Source organism: Nerophis lumbriciformis, linkage group LG29 (assembly GCF_033978685.3).
Source record: "Nerophis lumbriciformis linkage group LG29, RoL_Nlum_v2.1, whole genome shotgun sequence".
Classification (NCBI taxonomy): domain Eukaryota; kingdom Metazoa; phylum Chordata; class Actinopteri; order Syngnathiformes; family Syngnathidae; genus Nerophis; species Nerophis lumbriciformis.
The window spans coordinates 7854905-7867647 of record NC_084576.2 but is presented as its reverse complement, the minus strand read 5'-3'; the positions used below and the strand labels follow the sequence as shown (position 1 = coordinate 7867647).

The following is a 12743-nucleotide window of genomic DNA, read 5'->3' as shown; positions in this document are numbered from 1 at the left end:
CTGCAAAATCCACCAGGAGGCACTGTGCAAATCTGTATTGCAGCTTGACCACGTAGTTATAAAGCTTGTTAACTTTATCCGTGCGAGGTCACTTCACCATCGTCAGTTTATTAAATTTCTTGAAGAGACTGACGCCGACCACCAGGACTTGCTTTACCATTCCAATGTCCTCTGGTTAAGTTTGCAGTGGTGTGCTGTCAGGGCCAATAAGGCCTTCTCTGCTGGCCTAACATAACACGAAATCATAATCATAATTAAAGATAAAAGTAATTTTTTATTTACTTTCCCTAAATATCTAAAAGCAGTCTCATGTTTTGGACACTCGGGTGAAGAGAGGGGCGGAGCTTTCTACCGATCACCACCTGGTGGTGAGTTGGCTTCGATGGTGGGGGAGGATGCCGGACAGACCTGGCAGGCCCAAACGCATTGTCAGAGAGAGTTTCAATTCCCATCTCTAGAAGAACTTTGAACATGACACGGGGGAGGCGCTGGACATTGAGTCCGAGTGGACGATGTTCCGTACCTCTATTGTCGAGGCGGCCAATTGGAGCTGTGGCCACAAAGTGGTTGGTGCCTGTCGTGGCGGTAATCCTAGAACCTGCTGGTGGACACCAGCAGTGAGGGATGACGTCAAGCTGAAGAAAGAGTCTTATCGGGCTCATTTGGCTCATAGGACTGCGGGGGCAGCAGACAGGTACCGACAGGCCAAGCGGTGTGCGGCTTCAGCGGTCGCAGAGGCAAAAACTCGGACATGGGAGGAGTTCGGGGAAGCCATGGAAAACGACTTCCGGACGGCTTCGAAGCGATTCTGGACCGCCGCCTTAGGAAAGGGAAGCAGTGCAATATCAACACCGTGTTTGGTGGGGATGGTGTTCTGCTGACCTCGACTGCGGATGTTGTGGATCGGTGGAGGGAATAATTCGAAGACCTCCTCAATCCTACCAGCACGTCTTCCTATGAGAAAGCAGTGCCTGGGGAATCTGTGGTGGGCTCTCCTATTTCTGGGGCTGAGGTTGCCGAGGTAGTTAAAACGCTCCTCGGTGGCAAGGCCCCGGGGGTGGATGAGAGTTGCCCGGAGTTCCTTAAGGCTCTGGATGCTGTGGGGCTGTCTTGGTTGACAAGACTCTGCAACATCGCGTGGACATCGGGGCGGTACCTCTGGATTGGCAGACCGGGGTGGTGGTTCCTCTCTTAAAGAAGGGGAACCGGAGGGTGTGTTCAAACTATCGTGAGATCACACTTCTCAGACTTCCCGGTAAGGTCTATTCAGGTGTACTGGAGAGGAGGCTACGCCGGATAGTCGAACTTCGGATTCAGGAGGAACAGTGTGATTTTCGTCCTGGTCGTGGAACTGTGGACCAGCTCTATACTCTCGGCAGGGTCCTTGAGGGTGCATGGGAGTTTGCCCAAACAGTCAACATGTGCTTTGTGGACTTGGAGAAGGCATTCGACCGTGTACCCCGGGAAGTCCTGTGGGGAGTGCTCAGAGAGTTTGGGGTAACGGACTGTCTGATTGTGGCGGTCCACTCCCTGTATAGTCAGTGTCAGAGCTTGATCCGCATTGCCGGCAGTAAGTCGGACCCATTTCCAGTGAGGGTTGGACCCCGCCAAGGCTGCCCTTTGTCACCGATTCTATTCATAACTTTTATGGACAGAATTTCTAGACGCAGTCAGGGCGTTGAGGGTATCTGGTTTGGTGGCTGCAGGATTAGGTATATGCTATTTGCAGATGATGTGGTCCTGATGGCTTCATCTGGCCAAGATCTTCAGCTCTCACTGGATCGGTTCGCAGCCGAGTGTGAAGCGACTGGGATGGAAATCAGCACCTCCAAGTCAGAGTGCATGGTTTTCGCCCGGAAAAGGGTGGAGTGCCATCTCCGGGTTGGGGAGGAGATCTTACCCCAAGTGCAGGAGTTCAAGTACCTTGGAGTCTTGTTCATGAATGAAGGAAGAGTGGATCGTGAGATCGACAGGCGGATCGGTGCGGCGTCTTCAGTAATGCGGACGCTGTATCGATTCGTTGTGGTGAAGAAGGAGCTGAGCCGGAAGGCAAAGCTCTCAATTTACCGGTCGATCTACGTTCCTATCCTCACCTATGGTCATGAGCTTTGGGTCATGACCGAAAGGACAAGATCACGGGTACAAGCGGCCAAAATGAGCTTCCTACGCCGGGTGGCGGGGCTTTCCCTTAGAGATAGGGTGAGAAACTCTGTGATTCGGGAGGAGCTCAAAGTAAAGCCGCTGCTCCTCCAAATCGAGAGGAGCCAGATGAGGTGGTTCGGGCATCTGGTCAGGATGCCACCCGAACGCCTCCCTAGGGAGGTGTTTCAGGCACGTCCGACCGGTAGGAGGCCACGGGGAAGACCCAGGACACGTTGGGAAGACTATCTCTCCCGGCTGGCCTGTGAACGCCTTGGGATCCCCCTGGAGGAGCTGGACGAAGTGGCTGGGGGGAGAGAAGTCTGGGCTTCCCTGCTTAGGCTGCTGCCCCCGTGACCCGACCTCGGATAAGCGGAAGAAGATGGATGGATGGAATTATGGATAAATATCTAAAAGTATTCATATTCTCTTAATGGCATATTGTGCTCCTTCCAGCGCTGTTGTTTTTAGGTTATAGAGTTTTTATCCAATCAGAATTCAGCTATCTTAAGTTTGCCATGCTGTACGAAATCTGCCCGAAGCCTTCAGAATCATTAATGTAGGCATCTGTGCACTGTAAGTGAACGGACACAAACATTTGACAGACAGTTGCGATAGCCAATCAGATCACGAGTTGTTGTCAGTAAGTTCAATAATAAATTAAACAAAAGTGTTATAACTTGCATCAAGTTTAATAATAAATCAAAAAAAGTGTTATAACTTGCATCAAGTTCAATAATAAATCAAATAACTTGCATCAAGTTAATTAATAAATAAAATAAAAGTGCCACTTTGCAATCTTTGCAAAAAAAAGGAGGAGCAATGCATTTGGCAAGACAGGGCAAGTGACAGCACTTTGCTTCACTGTGAAACAGCACGGCTGTATGATCAGCTCCCATTTCCTCACACAGTGCAGAGAACAGTCGCACTTTCAGTGGTCGTGTTTTGATCACATTTAGCGCGCTCACAACATCTGTTAAAAGCTCATTGAGTTCGGAGCTGAGCTGCCTTGACGCGAGTGCTTCCCGGTGAATGACACAGTGCGTCCAACCCTCTTTATTAGAGCCTGCAGCCCGTTTCTTGACCCTGCCATGGTCTGTGCGCCATCACAGCAAAAGTCCACACATTTAAGGTTGTGTTCTTTGAGGAAACTGTCCATTATCTTGAACAGCTCATCAGCAGTGGCTATATTTTTGATGTATTTGCAAAACAGCAAATGCTCGCACAGTGACTCGCCATTCACAAAGCGGACGTATGCGATGAACAGGCAGTCTTTATTACTGTCAGTAGCTTCGTCCACTTGTAAAGCAAAACGACGTTTTTTTCATTTGTCTACGAGTTGTTCCTCAAGATCACTTGCAATGTCGCATATACGTACGTCTCGCAACTGTGTCGTTTGACAGCTTTTCATTTTGTCTCGTCAAGCATGACTGACACCATGTCTATTATATGTTCCATGTCTGACTGACACCATGTCTATTATATGTTCCATGTCTGACTGACATCATGTCTATTATATGTTCCATGTCTGACTGACATCATGTCTATTATATGTTCCATGTCTGACTGACATCATGTCTATTATATGTTCCATGTCTGACTGACATCATGTCTATTATATGTTCCATGTCTGACTGACACCATGTCTATTGCAGCGGGGAGAATGAGCTGCTCAGCAATTGTGTGAGGTGTCATGTACTGTTTTGTCATGTCCGAGCCACCGTAGCATGTGTTCAGTGTGTGACGTCACGGGAGGGAGGGAGTTTGGACTCTCGAAGTTGTTAATAAAGGGGAGCGATACGAGGCATTGAGTTGAAACGTGTTGCCTGATTATTATTAAATGAAGACACCTAAATAAGCACATAGGTGAAACCGAGGACATAACATGTGGTTTTTTGCATTGTGCAATTGTGTATGCAACTCTATATGAAGCCATTTGAGCGTTACTGTTTACTGATGCAGCTTTTACCATGCGCTGCTCCTGTTGACGCTACTCTGCCAGTTTTCTTTGAAAGAAATCAAGTGGCTTTTTGACGTGATTGGGGTGTGCGGTCTCCAGGTGTCTCTTTCATTTGTTGGCTCTCATGCTGTCTGCTGCTAGTGGGTTTAGACACAGAACACACAGGGGTCTCTCCTCTGCCTCCACTACCGCTGCCGTGAATCCAAGAGCAAGATATCCTTCATCATATTTTCTTTTCAGTTGGCTTTATGGTTGATTAGGCCCGTCAGATTTGTGTTTCTCTGCAGGCTTTGGCTCTGGCTCGACGACCTTTGAGGTGCGAGTCACAAATGTATCCATTTTGTGTAATTGTGGTCCACACATTAGCCTGCTACCCATCCGCGCGAAAGTTTGTTCCGCTTAGCCCCGCCCCCATTAGTTACATGTCTGTCAAACTTTCGCTCCTACCTAGAAATTTAAAGCCTACAGGAAAAAAAAGTAATTTACATTTATTTATATAGCGGATTCCACAGACAGAATCACAAAGTGATTTACAGTGTGTATAGAAAATGAAAGCAAAGTAAAAAAAAATCTAAGATTATATAAAAATAAAAATAAAAATTAAAGTGAAATTTCCTCCCGTTCCTCGCGCCCCACCTGTCATGTCTCTATTCCCCACCAGTGGGGCGTGCCCCACACTTTGAGAAACGCTGGCCTAGAGGATCCGCTCCGCCTCTGAAAATTGTACGGTCAGACAGCGGGTACTGAGCGGACCCGTGTCTGATTCGCGGACGCGGAAGCGCAAACTAAACCGGCGCGCGTCGCCTAGAGTATAGGCTCTGCCTACGCGGATACTGAGCGGACCAATGTCTGACCCTCGGACGTGGACGTGCCTACTAGTGTGTACGCGCATGAGCCAAGATCGATCATTTCTGGATTTTCTTGGCTGGGACGCGAACGTAAGTATAGATTTATTGATTTATTGCTAAAGACCGGCCTTTGTATTTCCATCATCATTTATGTATGATTGTAATGACATTGTTTGATATTAGGACTAGCAGTAAAACTTTATATTCTTTAAAAAAAAGTCTATTTTATTTAAAATGGAATAGCAATTTGGCAGAATATGTTATGGTAGTTAAGTAAAGTTTCTTTGCTGTGTATTTTTCTTGATGCGACGCTCGGAGCTGGTAAATCACGTTGTTAAATTGTTGTAAAAACCGGACTTGTATATGCTAAATGCTGCCGCTAGCATTAAACTAATCCACATGGATTAGTTTAATTCTAGCGGCAGTTATTACGGTGTTTCCTGGTCTCGTGAGTTTGCGCACGGGCCAAAAACTCTGTCTGTGTGGACATCTTGTGTGCCGCTGTTGTGGTATTAATATGAGTGTGTATTATTTATTTCTTTATTCTTTAGTGGAGAGAGATCCTGTTTACTGTGGACTAGTGTGACACCCTGTTTTTGTTTCCATTAAAAAAAAGAAGGTATGCCTGTTATGAGTTTTTTGGCATAGTTAATTGTAGAAAAAAATATCAAATGAGTTGGTGTGAGTGGGAAAAATGAGGTATATTGCTGCACATCATTTTTCTTAATACATATTTTTGTTATTTGCTGACGTATATATTTTATATACTGTTTTTTATTTAATTAATTTATTAGAGACTATTGTATGCTTTATTTACCTTTTATTATCCATCCATCCATCCATTTTCTACCGCTTATTCCCTTTGGAGTCGCGGGGGGCGCTGGAGCCTATCTCAGCTACAATCGGGCGGAAGGCGGGGTACACCCTGGACAAGTCGCCACCTCATCGCAGGGCACCTTTTATTATTATTATTATTATTTTATTTATTATTATTATTATTATTATTTCCACATGTAAGCATAAATAATTGAGTTGAGTGAGCACAAAAAAAAGAAAAGGTGAATAAAGCCTCCAAGACTCAACTCTTGTGTGCATCACTATAAAAGACACAACGCAGAACAGTGACTGTTACATATATAATGTATAATGTAAAGTGTCTCTCTGCAATCTTTATAATTAAAATTAATGAATTAGAAATTAATTATTTTAATCACTGTTTACGTCGGTTCAGACAACTAATGTATTTTGCGCCTGTTCATAATTTCTTATGCTACTGTATGGAACTTGGTCCCATCTTCTATTTTGTGTGTTTTGCAGCATCATCTATTGCCTGGATTGCCTGGATTTTTGCCTACAATTGCTCCTGCTGCGTTCGCTTAATCAAGTAAGATACTTGCTGGTTTGTTAAAATGTAATGTTGCTTACACATTTTTCTAGCAGCTCTTGGCATATTCATGGGGCCATTTGTACTATCATAGAATGATAGTACAAATATAATAAGAAAACAATGTCAACTTCCCAAAGTTGGGTTATGGATATTTATTTATGCGCCCCCGCCACCGTCATCCAACAGAGCCAAACAAACATGACAAAACCACACAGATCTATCCACATACAGTACTCTGATCAAGGAACCAAATAACGATATTGTTTGAACATTTTGGATGTCTTGCACACCTATACCCTGATCACAAATTCATAGTTAACGCACCTCTTATTTTAACCACCTCCTGTAACTTTAAGTCATGTTTCTTTTTCAAATGTAATCTCCTTAATACCTATCTCATATTTTGTATTGTGTAAGCATACTTGGCTTTGGATGCTACATACCATAAACATAAACGTATCTGTCTTGTAATCTTGTTTGATTACAGGTGCTGTGAGAAAAAATGTGGTGACAAGGTCAGCCACGGACGCTGATGTCACCAAACACGCGATCAGGTGGTTCAACCTGGCAGCGGATCGGGCAGCGAGGAGACGAGTACCGCCTCCACCTCCACAGACAGATCAGGAGGAATAGAAATGTATCAATAAACAACCTTTTATTGAACTTCTTGTCTTGTCTTGGCATTTTGTTGAAGTTGTAGCCTAATAGATTAAATATTTATATTTACTATATTTACTATATTTACCTCCTCTCTGAGCTGCCACCTTACCGTGGTAGAGGAGTTTGCGTGTCCCAATGATCCTAGGAGCTATGTTGTCCGGGGGCTTTATGCCCCCTGGTAGGGTCTCCCAAGACAAACTGGTCCTAGGTGAGGGATCAGACAAAGAGCAGTTCGAAGACCTCCATGACGAATAAAAATAAAGGACCCAGATTTCGCTCGCCCGGACGCGGGTCACCGGGGTCCCCCTCTGGAGCCAGGCCCGGAGGTGGGGCACGATGGCGAGCGCCTGGTGGCCGGGCCTGTCCCCATGGGGCCCGGCCGGGCACAGCCCGAAGAGGCAACGTGGGTCCCCCCTCCAATGGGCTCACCACCCATAGCAGGGGCCATAGAGGTCGGGTGCATTGTGAGCTGGGCGGAAGCTGACGGCATGGCACTTGGCGGTCCGATCCTCGGCTACAGAAGCTAGCTCTTGGGACGTGGAACGTCACCTCGCTGGGGGGAAGGAGCCTGAGCTAGTGCGCGAGGTTGAGAAGTTCCGGCTAGATATAGTCGGACTCACTTCGACGCACAGCAAGGGCTCTGGGACCAGTTCTCTCGAGAGGGGCTGGACTCTCTTCCACTCTGGCGTTGCCGGCAATGAGAGGCGACGGGCTGGGGTGGCAATTCTTGTTGCCCCCCGGCTCAGAGCCTGCACGTTGGAGTTCAACCCGGTGGACGAGAGGGTAGCTTCCCTCCGCCTACGGGTGGGGGGACGGGTCCTGACTGTGGTTTGCGCATACGCGCCAAACCGCAGCTCAGAGTACCCACCCTTTTTGGATTCGCTCGAGGGAGTACTTGAGAGTGCTCCCCCGGGTGATTCCCTCGTTCTACTGGGGGACTTCAATGCTCATGTTGGCAGCGACAGTGAAACCTGGAGAGGCGTGATTGGGAAGAATGGCCGCCCGGATCTGAACCCGAGTGGTGTTCTGTTATTGGACTTTTGCGCCCGTCACAGATTGTCCATAATGAACACCATGTTCGAACATAAGGGTGTCCATATGTGCACTTGGCACCAGGACACCCTAGGCCGCAGTTCCATGATCGACTTTGTAGTTGTGTCATCGGATTTGCGGCCTCATGTTTTGGACACTCGGGTGAAGAGAGGGGCAGAGCTTTCAACCGATCACCACCTGGTGGTGAGTTGGCTGCGATGGTGGGGGAGGATGCCGGACAGACCTGGCAGGCCCAAACGCATTGTGAGGGTTTGCTGGGAACGTCTGGCAGAGTCTCCTGTCAGAGAGAGTTTCAATTCCCACCTCCGGAAGAACTTTGAACATGTCACGAGGGAGGTGCTGGACATTGAGTCCGAGTGGACCATGTTCCGCACCTCTATTGTCGAGGCAGCTGATTGGAGCTGTGGCCGCAAGGTAGTTGGTGCCTGTCGTGGCGGTAATCCTATAACCCGTTGGTGGACACCGGCGGTAAGGGATGCCGTCAAGCTGAAGAAGGAGTCCTATCGGGTTCTTTTGTCTCATAGGACTCCTGAGGCAGCGGACAGGTACCGACAGGCCAAGCGGTGTGCGGCTTCAGCGGTTGTGGAGGCAAAAACTCGAACATGGGAGGAGTTCGGGGAAGCCATGGAAAACGACTTCCGGACGGCTTCGAAGCGATTCTGGACCACCATCCGCCGCCTCGGGAAGGGGAAGCAGTGCACTATCAACACCGTGTATGGTGAGGATGGTGTTCTGCTGACCTCGACTGCGGATGTTGTGGATCGGTGGAGGGAATACTTCGAAGACCTCCTCAATCCCACCAACACATCTTCCTATGAGGAAGCAGTACCTGGGGAATCTGTGGTGGGCTCTTCTATTTCTGGGGCTGAGGTTGCTGAGGTAGTTAAAAAGCTCCTCGGTGGCAAGGCCGGGGTGGTGGAACTCCGGGCGGATCTTCCTTAAGGCTCTGGATGCTGTGGGGCTGTCTTGGTTGACAAGACTCTGCAGCATCGCGTGGACATCGGGGTCGGTACCTCTGGATTGGCAGACCAGGGTGGTGGTTCCTCTCTTTAAGAAGGGGAACCGGAGGGTGTGTTCTAACTATCGTGGGATCACACTCCTCAGCCTTCCCGGTAAGGTCTATTCAGGTGTACTGGAGAGGAGGCTACGCCGGATAGTCGAACCTCGGATTCAGGAGGAACAGTGTGGTTTTCGTCCTGGTCGTGGAACTGTGGACCAGCTCTATACTCTCGGCAGGGTCCTTGAGGGTGCATGGGAGTTTGCCCAACCAGTCTACATGTGTTTTGTGGACTTGGAGAAGGCATTCGACCGTGTCCCTCGGGAAGTCCTGTGGGGAGTGCTCAGAGAGTATGGGGTATCGGACTGTCTGATTTTGGCGGTCCGCTCCCTGTATGATCAGTGTCAGAGCTTGGTCCGCATTGCCGGCAGTAAGTCGGACACGTTTCCAGTGAGGGTTGGACTCCGCCAAGGCTGCCCTTTGTCACCGATTCTGTTCATAACTTTTATGGACAGAATTTCTAGGCGCAGTCAAGGCGTTGAGGGGATCTGGTTTGGTGGCTGCAGGATTAGGTCTCTGCTTTTTGCAGATGATGTGGTCCTGATGGCTTCATCTGGCCAGGATCTTCAGCTCTCGCTGGATCGGTTCGCAGCCGAGTGTGAAGCGACTGGGATGAGAATCAGCACCTCCAAGTCCGAGTCCATAGTTCTCGCCCGGAAAAGGGTGGAATGCCATCTTCGGGTTGGGGAGGAGACCCTGCCCCAAGTGGAGGAGTTCAAGTACCTCGGAGTCTTGTTCACGAGTGAGGGAAGAGTGGATCGTGAGATCGACAGGCGGATCGGTGCGGCATCTTCAGTAATGCGGACGCTGTATCGATCCGTTGTGGTGAAGAAGGAGCTGAGCCGGAAGGCAAAGCTCTCAATTTACCGGTCGATCTACGTTCCCATCCTCACCTATGGTCATGAGCTTTGGGTTATGACCGAAAGGACAAGATCACGGGTACAAGCGGCCGAAATGAGTTTCCTCCGCCGGGTGGCAGGGCTCTCCCTTAGAGATAGGGTGAGAAGCTCTGTCATCCGGGGGGAGCTCAAAGTAAAGCCGCTGCTCCTCCACATCGAGAGGAGCCAGATGAGGTGGTTCGGGCATCTGGTCAGGATGCCACCCGATCGCCTCCCTCGGGAGGTGTTTAGGGCACGTCCGACCGGTAGGAGGCCACGGGGAAGATCCAGGACACGCTGGGAAGACTATGTCTCCCGGCTGGCCTGGGAACGCCTCGGGATCCCCCGGGAGGAGCTGGACGAAGTGGCTGGGGAGAGGGAAGTCTGGGCTTCCCTGCTTAGGCTGCTGCCCCCGCGACCCGACCTCGGATAAGCGGAAGAAGATGGATGGATGGATGGATGGATGGATACTATATTTACTATTTTTATATATATATATATATATATATATATATTTATATATTATATATTTACTTTATAGAGTGAATTTACCATTTTCTGTTTCTGCCTATTGACAATATTGTTGGTTTAAAAATACAAGGCAATGCATATTTAAACCTATATTGCTGTAGTAGGGCCTTTAGTGATAGTGTTAGTTTCCCATTTTATCCTACAGCAAGAACAGAAGGGATTTTGAAAATAAGATAAACGGGTCCAAGATGAGCCTGGGTTTTTATGAGTCCGTTGCTGGTCCGCGGTTAGGTTTTGATCATGGATGCGGAGCGGATCCAGCTCGGAGCCACGGCGGGTCCGCGACCCGTCTCCGTAGCGGATCCGTTCCTGAGAGCAAGTGGACTCCGATACGGGTCCGTTTCGCGGGTCCGTTCCGGAAAGCACAATACCGCCGCGGGGGATCCGCTGCGGAGTCTTTTTGCTATGTGTGTGTATATGTATGTATATATATATATATATATATATATATATATACATATACACATAACACATAAAATATATTTTTACCAACCAATGTGGCCCCTGAGACAAAATAGTTACCCAGGTCTGGTCGAGATCATATAAAAAAAGATAAACAAGTCCAATGTCTTGAGAATACCATGACCTTGATGACTGACAACATCCATAGATCTTTATAGTTACAGTATAGTAGTCTAGATCATATTAAAACACAAACAAATACAATGCCTTGACCACAGAGAACATAAACCATGTGATCCTGTGATGTCACATCGAATAACGATAAATAAACACACGTTCTATTTGTATTTGGGTAGACTTTCTGTTTTTAGCAAAATGATGAAAGTAAAATAGTAAATGTTCTGACAAGCAAACGAGGCTAATGTGCCGTTTGTGTTTATTCTTGCAAGATCGAGAATGACAATTACGATTTTCATAAATGCTCATTTGTATTTGCACATCTTGATGAAAAAAGTGTCTTCCATTTACATTATTTCCAATGTTGAATAGATATTTGTAAATAGTTTTCAAATAGTTCATATTTATATATTTACAATCCGACAACGTTCTTTGGAAGCCAAAGCACTTACAAAAAGTGCATATTTACCTTGTGTTGTCTGTCAGCGATAACGTTCTCTTATTCCAGCGAGAGTGTCTGCAGAAAGGAAAGTATGAAAAGACATGAAAGGTGTCTTTAGAATACCTGTGTGCATCACACACTCGTCTGACAAGTTTGTCATTTCTCACAGACAATTAGTGAGTCATCAGGCGCGGACCTACTTCCTTGTTCCTTCTTCCTTCAGTCACTAATTACAGCGAAATCACTAAAATTACTTGTTGGACTCCCACTTTCTATTTGTGGATTTTTGTCATGGTTAGGGTTCATCGTGGCAAAATAAAAGCAGCCACACCTTAAAAGTGAGTTTTTTTCCCCATGACAAAACAAACTAAAGTGAACGAGTGTATGACCGGATTTGCTGTAAATAGTCACCACAAACGTCATAAACATGTCTATGCTTCATTTTTAAAAAGGTGCATCCAAATGGCCTGGCTAGCATAAGCGCTACAGCTGGTCATGCACCTCATCCAACTTTGGCGTTAATCAAGCCTGTGAAAACTGCCCTCATTTTGACATTACTACCAACATTGACGTCGACCTTTACGCCGCGTGCGTCTCCCAACCTCAGTTTTTACACCTCTCTGTGGCATTTACAGGTTCTCCCTGTGCGTGTGGGTTTCCCCTGTACTACAGCTCCCTCCTACGCCCCAAAAATATTCATGTTGAGGTTCATTGGAGACTCTAAATCAGGGATTCTTAAACTATGACCACAATCCGGACCGCGAGATGTCCTAAGTTAAAAAAAATAAGACTTTGATATACAAACCCCGTTTCCATATGAGTTGGGAAATTGTGTTAGATGTAAATATAAACGAAATACAATGATTTGCAAATCCTTTTTAACCCATATTCAGTTAAATATGCTACAAAGACAACATATTTGATGTTCAAACTCATAAACTTTATTTTTTTTTGCAAATAATAATTAACTTAGAATTTCATGGCTGCAACACGTGCCAAAGTAGTTGGGAAAGGGCATGTTCACCACTGTGTTACATGGCCTTTCCTTTTAACAACACTCAGTAAACGTTTGGGAACTGAGGAGACACATTTTTTAAGCTTCTCAGGTGGAATTCTTTCCCATTCTTGCTTGATGTACAGCTTAAGTTGTTCAACAGTCCGGGGGTCTCCGTTGTGGTATTTTAGGCTTCATAATGCGCCACACATTTT

At 47.0% G+C, this 12743-nt stretch overlaps 1 protein-coding gene across 3 annotated transcripts in view; it reads right to left on the bottom strand.

Annotated features, from left to right (window-relative positions):
• Positions 1-11854, bottom strand: part of LOC133572254 (adhesion G protein-coupled receptor F5-like) — a 53131-nt gene extending 41277 nt beyond the window's left edge. For 2 of the 3 annotated variants that reach the window (XM_061925092.1, XM_061925094.1), the window contains exon 1: positions 11562-11676. The gene's annotated coding sequence lies outside the window, so the exon portion shown is untranslated. Of the gene's footprint in view, positions 1-11561; positions 11677-11734 lie in introns of those variants that run through there. The other variant, XM_061925093.1, reaches the window with a different exon arrangement.
• Positions 11855-12743: the final 889 nt, after the last annotated feature.